Raw genomic sequence first — 7207 nt, forward strand, 5'->3', positions numbered from 1 at the left:
AGCCAGCAACAGGCGTAGCTGATATTGCAAAAAGGTTCATTTCCCACAGCTGAGGAGAGCCTGCATTAAACTTAATCAGGAGGAAATTTTCAGACAGAAGCAGCTTGTGAGATTTTTTTCAGTTTCTTCGACTGTGAAGCTGTCGGTTCTTGGCAAGCAAGGAAGGATAAGAAATTTAGAAGGATGTTAAGCATTTGTTAGAACATAACACTTTGAAATCAACAGACCTAAATAACTTGCGTTGCGCAAAGCAGTTTTTGTTAAAGCCATATTCTGAGACAGACTGAAAGAGCAACTGCTGCCCCACTCAGCAACCGCTCTTGGTCAGACCAGGATCCAGTACAGGAATGGAGCGAGCATCTTTTCCCACCAAGGATGCACAGCCTGCTCGCTTGCTCCAGCCCTTTGACCACCCTTGCTGCCACTCTCTGGACCTTTTCCAGTTTGAGAAGGGGACCATAAGGATGTTCTGTTTTGTCCTCCACTACTGCCTTTGTTCCTTTTCCTAGCACTTGATTTGCTTTTTGACCACCCCTGAGCACGGAACTGCCATTTGCATAGAAATAGCTATCATCCCCTGGAGATCTAACTCCTGAGTAGCAGTGGTCAGCTCAGAACTCATTATTTCACACGCAAAATGTGAAATGGGTGCCCCTTTCCATTTATTTACACTGAGTTGGTCCTGCCCCTGTATCACACACTACTGTGATGTCCTGCTGCAGCTCCTCAGAGCTTGATTAGCTGCATTAGTTGACTCAGTCCTGTGAACAGACTTTCTCGCCTCGCTCTCTGCCACCATGCATGCAGATCATTCATGTACAGGCTGAGCAGCAGCAGCCCCCACGGGGGTCTCTGTGGGACTCCCCTGGTGATCTCCTTCCACAGGGAAAAATGACCCTTCTCCCCTGCTCCTGCTCTTTATTTGGTCACTTCCCAACAAAGGGCCTGCCCCCTTTCTCCACGGTACCTGTGGCTCCTCGGCAGCCTTTGCCGAGGGCCCTTGCCAAGGCAAGGAAGATGTTCTGCCAGGCACCCCGTGCATATGTTGCGCGGCTGCTTCGGCGACCATTCCCGGCTCCCTGCTGGCAGCAAGACTGAACCTGGCTGACAGCACTGCTCACAGCTGGCCACTGCCACAGCACAGCTGGATTTGCCATCTAAGGGTGGCCTTGCCAGGCGTCCCATGTACCAGAACAGGCCGCCCTGGGCAGCCTGTACAAGTCCCCCTGGGCACGTGACGGCTAGTTGTGCCCTTGGTTGCCAGACCTCCTGCCTGCCAGGACCGGCCACACAGGCAGTCTGACCCAGGCATTTCTGCAGCAGAGAGCAGCCGTTGCAGTCACCCCTGCACAGATGCCGCACTCTGCGGCAGCTTTTTAAGCTCTGAGCATCAGTGTATGCATGGCACAGCCTGCAAACAGCATCGCCTGCCTGCTCCAGCTGCACACCGGGGGAGTCGGTCCCTGAGCATGGGGAGGGAGCAAGTCTCAGCTGGATTTTGGACAGGGTTCGTATTCCTGCCCTGCCCACTGCCAGCAGCAGCCAGGGGCTTCTGCTCCAGGCTGGGGTCTGTACCTGACGGCACTTGAAAATTGTTCTCAGGTGACTCTGTACTGCTCCTTGGCTCCTTGTCACTGAGGAGAAGGTCCGGGCTGATGGAGGACTTAACTGGAGGGAGAAAGGAGACCATCTCTACTCAGAGCCCTCTTCCTCAGGGCTTCTGAAAGCTTTAGAGAGAAGCAGAAAGGATAATGTCATCTGCTCTCCCAATTTTTACCTTTCCCAGAGCCCTGTGCAGTAGAGGAGCTTTTCAAGGGAACACCACAGTCCAAACTGCGGTGTTTGGAAGAAAATGTGATCATGGGAGCCCACCAGGACTCTGTGTTTGGGGACATCATCCCTGCGGCTCCGTAGCAGGCTGCGCTCTCCTTGCCCTCCCTTCAGGGTGCTGAGCTCCTTGTGCAGTCCCATCCCTACCTGCTTCCCCCGTCACGTCCCCCTGCCCACTGTCTGCCCTCTGGGGAGCCGGGCAAGGGGCTGCTGCTCTGGGTCGAGGAGCCAAGGCCACACCTGAGAGCGACGCCGCATGTGTGCATGGAGCAGGGGCTGTTCAGTGCCTGCCGGTGCCCTGTGGCTCTTGCCAGCTCCCAGGCACGGGCAGAAGATCAGAGCCGTGTCATGTAGGCAGCAAAACTGGATTGCAGGAGCTCGACCAGGGCAAGACGGTGCTGTTCTGAGCAGCCGTTGCGTGTCATCGGGCTCTAGGGGACAGCGGCAGCCAGCACACGGGTCCTGCCATCTCTCCAGCAGCTCTTGATGCCACATGGGAGGGAAGGCTCCTGGGCAGGAGAGCGCAGCTGCACGAAGGAGAGCATCTCCCTGGGCTGTACTAAATCTCTGTTCCAGGAGCTCTTAAGAGATGAGAGCAAGTCAGGAGGTAGCTGCCCCTTCCCATGCCCATGGCGGCCGCCACGAGGAGACCATCCTCCCCACCCGACGTGGGAGACCTCGCAGCCAGCCAAGGAGAAAGACCAGAGAGAGAGAAGGGAGGGGGAACAGGACACACAGATGGGAAAACAACGTCTTCCCAGGGAGCCACCTGCGGGGTCTGCCGAGGCGGTGGGGCAGCCCCTGAAGTGAGCCTCACTTCAGCAGCCCCTGCACGGCTGGCCCCGTGCTCTGCTACGGAGGTCTCCAGGCCACATCTCCTCGTCCTCCCCATCCCTCCCCAGCTCCTCACTCCAGCTGCTGCCGAGCGCCCCGAGCCTCCCACCTGCAGGCGTGGGACTGGGGGCTGCCGGACGCAGAGCGCAGGGAGCTGGGCAGCAGCGGGCGAGGGAGGGGGTGCAGGGGGCTGACGGGGGTGTTGAGGGGATGTGGACCAGGAGGCAAACAGAGCTGCCGTCCCGAGCAAAGCATCACCCTGGCTACCAGGGGACAGTGAAATCAAGGGAAAACTACAAAGACATGCCCAGGGCTTTACATCTGGTATGGCAGAAGAGGAAAAGTCTGTGGAGCAGCTCACAGCACGGCCTGGCCTTGGACAGAGAGCTGTAGTCAGAGGTGCAGTCTGGGAGATGAGCTAAGGAAGGCTTGGCCGGCACCGGGGGCAGCAGCCGGGCTGGGGCATGGCGCAGATGGGGCAGGGTCCTACCAGGGAGCAGAGGCAATGCCCGGAGGAAGGGTCTGAGGAACAGGGCATGAGTCCAGCTGCAGGAGAGGGAAGAAAGCACCAAATGTCAGTTTGGGCCGTAAGCCGGCAGCAGGACGTACGGCAAGAAAGGCCCTGGAAAAATATCAGACGGGCTGCTGTTACGTGACAAGCCTTCAATGGGCTTCAGTTTTCAGCATCTGCAACAGCTTAGTCCGTTAAACGTGGCAGATGGGAGATCCATGGTAACTACATGCCAAAGAGGAAGAGGTCCCTTCCCTTCCCTTCCCTTCCCTTCCCTTCCCTTCCCTTCCCTTCCCTTCCCTTCCCTTCCCTTCCCTTCCCTTCCCTTCCCTTCCCTTCCCTTCCCTTCCCTTCCCTTCCCTTCCCTTCCCCTGGCTGCCGCATGTGGGTAAACACAAGGGCAGAGGATGTACGTGCCAAGAGCTTATGAGTATTTGAAAGGGACGATAAACAAAGCAAAACGAATGGCCCAAGTTCCCTCTTTATTTGTCAAATCCATCTATTGTCACACAAAGTCATCCCAGCAGCTTCTCCCGACCCCGATTGACTTGGAGCAGCGCTATGGCACGAAGCAGCCATGGGCTGTGCCAGCACAGGGTGCAGCAGCTGGCAGGAGCAGCCGTCGGCACGCAGGATCAGCAGGAGACAGACACCAGCACGGGTTTTGCATCGCTGTGCTAAGAGATAAGTTAAACCAATACTGGGTCACTGAGAATTCAGCAAATGCACCAAAGTTTACTTAATCGTGGCCAGAACTAGAGCCTCACATCAAACATATGTCCAGTTTACGCTCTTTTATTTCTATGTTGTATAAATGTTTCCAGTCTCTGCAACACAAAACCCAAACACTAGCTGCACCACAAGCAAGCGTGCTGCTTTCATGTGAGCCTGTCTCTTGCCCATGACAGCTCTGGGCTGGCCAAAGGTGGGACGTGCCATGCCCTGCGCTGCCCAACGGTTCCCAAACAGGCGGCACCGCAGCAGGGGCTCCGCAGCAGCACCGCACCCCGGCAGCGACGGCTGCTCTGCGCTGGCCCCACTCCTGCGCCTGGGGGGAAGCGCTGGCGAGGCCACGTCTGGGCCACATGCGGGGCTGCGGCCCCTGGTCCATGCTGGCGCCGAGCCCCTCGGCAGCAGCTCCACTGTGGCAGCCCTCGAGCCCCCCAGCCCCCAGCCATGGCAGGGGGTCCCGGTGTGCGGTGAGCAGGGTCACCAGCCTCCCTGGGCTGGGCTGCCAGCCCCAGGCGAGGCCGCAGCCCCGGGGAGAGGAGGGTGAAGATGTCTCAGCCGGTGCCGGTGTTGGAGATACGTGAGAAACAAAAACAAAGGATGCTACTTAGTTAACGAGGCGTGACCTTGAGAAGAGAAACAAGATGACACCAGAAGTCAGCCGGGTAAAGAAATGCCAAGATAAGCACAGGGGCAACCAAAGAACTACTTGAACTGTGAGTGAACTATCCTAATTAACATAATAGAAAACCCGCCCTCGGGTAGGGAGAGCCCCTACCAACAGAAGCCCCTTCCTCACAGAACACGCGCAGTAAAAAAAGAGGACACTGCGACTTTAAGTGGGGATGAGACTTGCGAGAACCAATAGGAACGAGAGTAACTAAGCGAAACTGTAAAAATACTGATAACTGTTGCTCGAAAGGTATAAAATGCTTTACCATGTGTTAACCAGGCGTGCTAGCTTTGTGGAGTTACCACCTAGCACCCATCTCTGCGCAGACAGGAAATAAACAAATATCTCAACTCTGTGTGTTAATCAGCTTTTTTTGCACACTGGGTGAAAGAATCCTGATTTTTGGGACAACACCGGGGCGGCCAGGGAGGTGCCGATCCCAGTCCCAGATCGCCCGTGACCAGAGACTCCCCGTTGGCTGCCCCTGCTTCTGGGGTGGTTTGGTGAGAGCTGGCCTGGCAGCACCTCAAAACAACCCATCTGCGTGCCCATGAGTGAATAACCATAAGTGTGCACTTGCTTTACCACCAGTAATTTGTAACGAAGACGTTCAAGGAAAAACCCTGTGTCCTGGTGCACACGGGGCCCACCATGGCGACCCTGGCCCAGTGCTTGGGGGTGGCACTGGCCACAACTGCTGGTAGCTTTAACCCAAACACAACCCAACTCCCAGTGACAGCACCGGCTCCGTGACATCCTGCGCCGGGGGCCACATCCTGCTGCCCCTGTGCTGCAGGGGTGAAATCCCTCACTGCCGTCAGCCCGGGGCACAGTGGGGACCCTGGGGGTGGTGCAGGGGCAGGGTCGGGAAGAGGCGCGGGGCACGTCAGGTGCAGAGGGTCCGTGGGTCCAGCCTGGGCAAGGCCATGGCCGAAGGCTGAGCGCCTGCCATGCCTCCACCATGCCCAGCGCTGAGGGGCAAAGCCAGCCTGGAGGAACTGGCTGGTGGGGGCACCGGGACCATCCCCAGCAGAGGTGCTGCATGTGGCTGGGCCCGCGGCCCCTCTGGGTCTCGCCACGTGCGCCAGCCAGGAGTGCCACGCTGGGACTGTACTGCAGGTCCACCAGCCAGGCAGCCCCATCCATCCCACCGCGCTGCCCCACACCGGGCGACAGCCAGAGCCCCAGCTGCGACAGCTCAGCCAGCCCATCTCCCGCGGCGGAGCCCAGCTCCACAGACAGCCAGGGACGCCTGCTGAGCTACAGGCTGGGTTTTATTGTACTCTTCCTTATGCTCAGCTGGCAATTTTATTTCCAGCTTGCAGTCATGAACATAACCCTCTGCCTTTCCAGTATGAACTTTTTTAAGTCTTCGGGGCCGCCCAGTGCCAAAGGTGACAGCAGCTGGCCCCGGGCAGCACTGGGCACCCAACAGCTCTAGGCGGATCCATACGGCAGGGATGAGGCCCCGGGAGCCGGCAGCAAGCCTCTGCAGCAGTGGCAGCCGGCGGGGCTGGGGCTGCGGTTCCTCTGCCCGCTCAGCACCGGTGACACCCCCTCTGGGCACTGGGCGCAGTTGGGTCCCCCTGTGCAGACAGACAGTGTCCGTCTGGCGGGAGCCCAGCACAGCCCGTGGATGGTGGGGCCGGAGCCCGTGTCTGGGATGTTGAGAAGCCCCTGAGCTGTGGGCTGGAGTTGAGGTGCACGGCCTACCCTGCTTTCGGAGACCAAGTGGCTCTGCAGGAGGGAGCCGCTCCAAGGCTTAGCTGCTGCAGTGTCCATTGGGGTCTCTGCAGCTGGAACCCCCCGTCCTGCTCTGTTTGGAGAGCAGCTGGAGCCGTGACATGGTTAAACCCCGGACTCTCGAGGAACGCAGCAGCTTGCAAAGCCAGGGAGCTGCACAGAGACCTGCTTGCCCAGAGGCTGGCAGTGATGCCGTTCCAGCCCAAGGGTGACCTGCTCTGCTGGTTTTGGCTGGGGTAGAGTTAATTTTCTTCACAGTAGCTAGTATGGGGCTATGTTTTGGATTTGTGCTGAAAACAGGGTTGATAATTCAGGGATGTTTCCATTACTGCTGAGCTTACACAGAGTCAAGGCCTTTTCTGCTTCTCACCCCACCCCACCAGCGAGGAGGCTGGGGGTGAACGAGAAGTTGGGAGGGGACACAGCTGGGACAGCTGACCCCAACTGACCAAAGGGATATCCCATACCATATGACGTCATGCTCAGCATATAAAGCTGGGGGAAGAAGAAGAAGAAGGGGACGTTCGGAGTGATGGCGTTTGTCTTCCCAAGTCACCGTTACACGTGATGGAGCCCTGCTTTCCTGGCGATGGCTGAACACCTGCCTGCCGATGGGAAGTGGTGAATGAATTCCTTGGTTTACTTTGCTTGGGCACGCGGCTTTTGCTTTACCTATTAAACTGTCTTTATCTCAACCCACGAGTTTTCTCACTTTTACCCTTCCGGTTCTCTCCCTGATCCCATCAGCAGGGAGTGAGCGAGCGGCTGCGTGGTGCTTAGCTGCCGGCTGGGGTTAAACCACGGCACCTGCCCACGTGGCTGGCTGGCATCAGCCTCATCTACCCAAGGAGGGGAGTACAACCCCTGCTCCGGCCGGTGCTCGGACC

Source organism: Gymnogyps californianus, chromosome 1, assembly GCF_018139145.2.
Source record: "Gymnogyps californianus isolate 813 chromosome 1, ASM1813914v2, whole genome shotgun sequence".
In the NCBI taxonomy this organism is placed as follows: domain Eukaryota; kingdom Metazoa; phylum Chordata; class Aves; order Accipitriformes; family Cathartidae; genus Gymnogyps; species Gymnogyps californianus.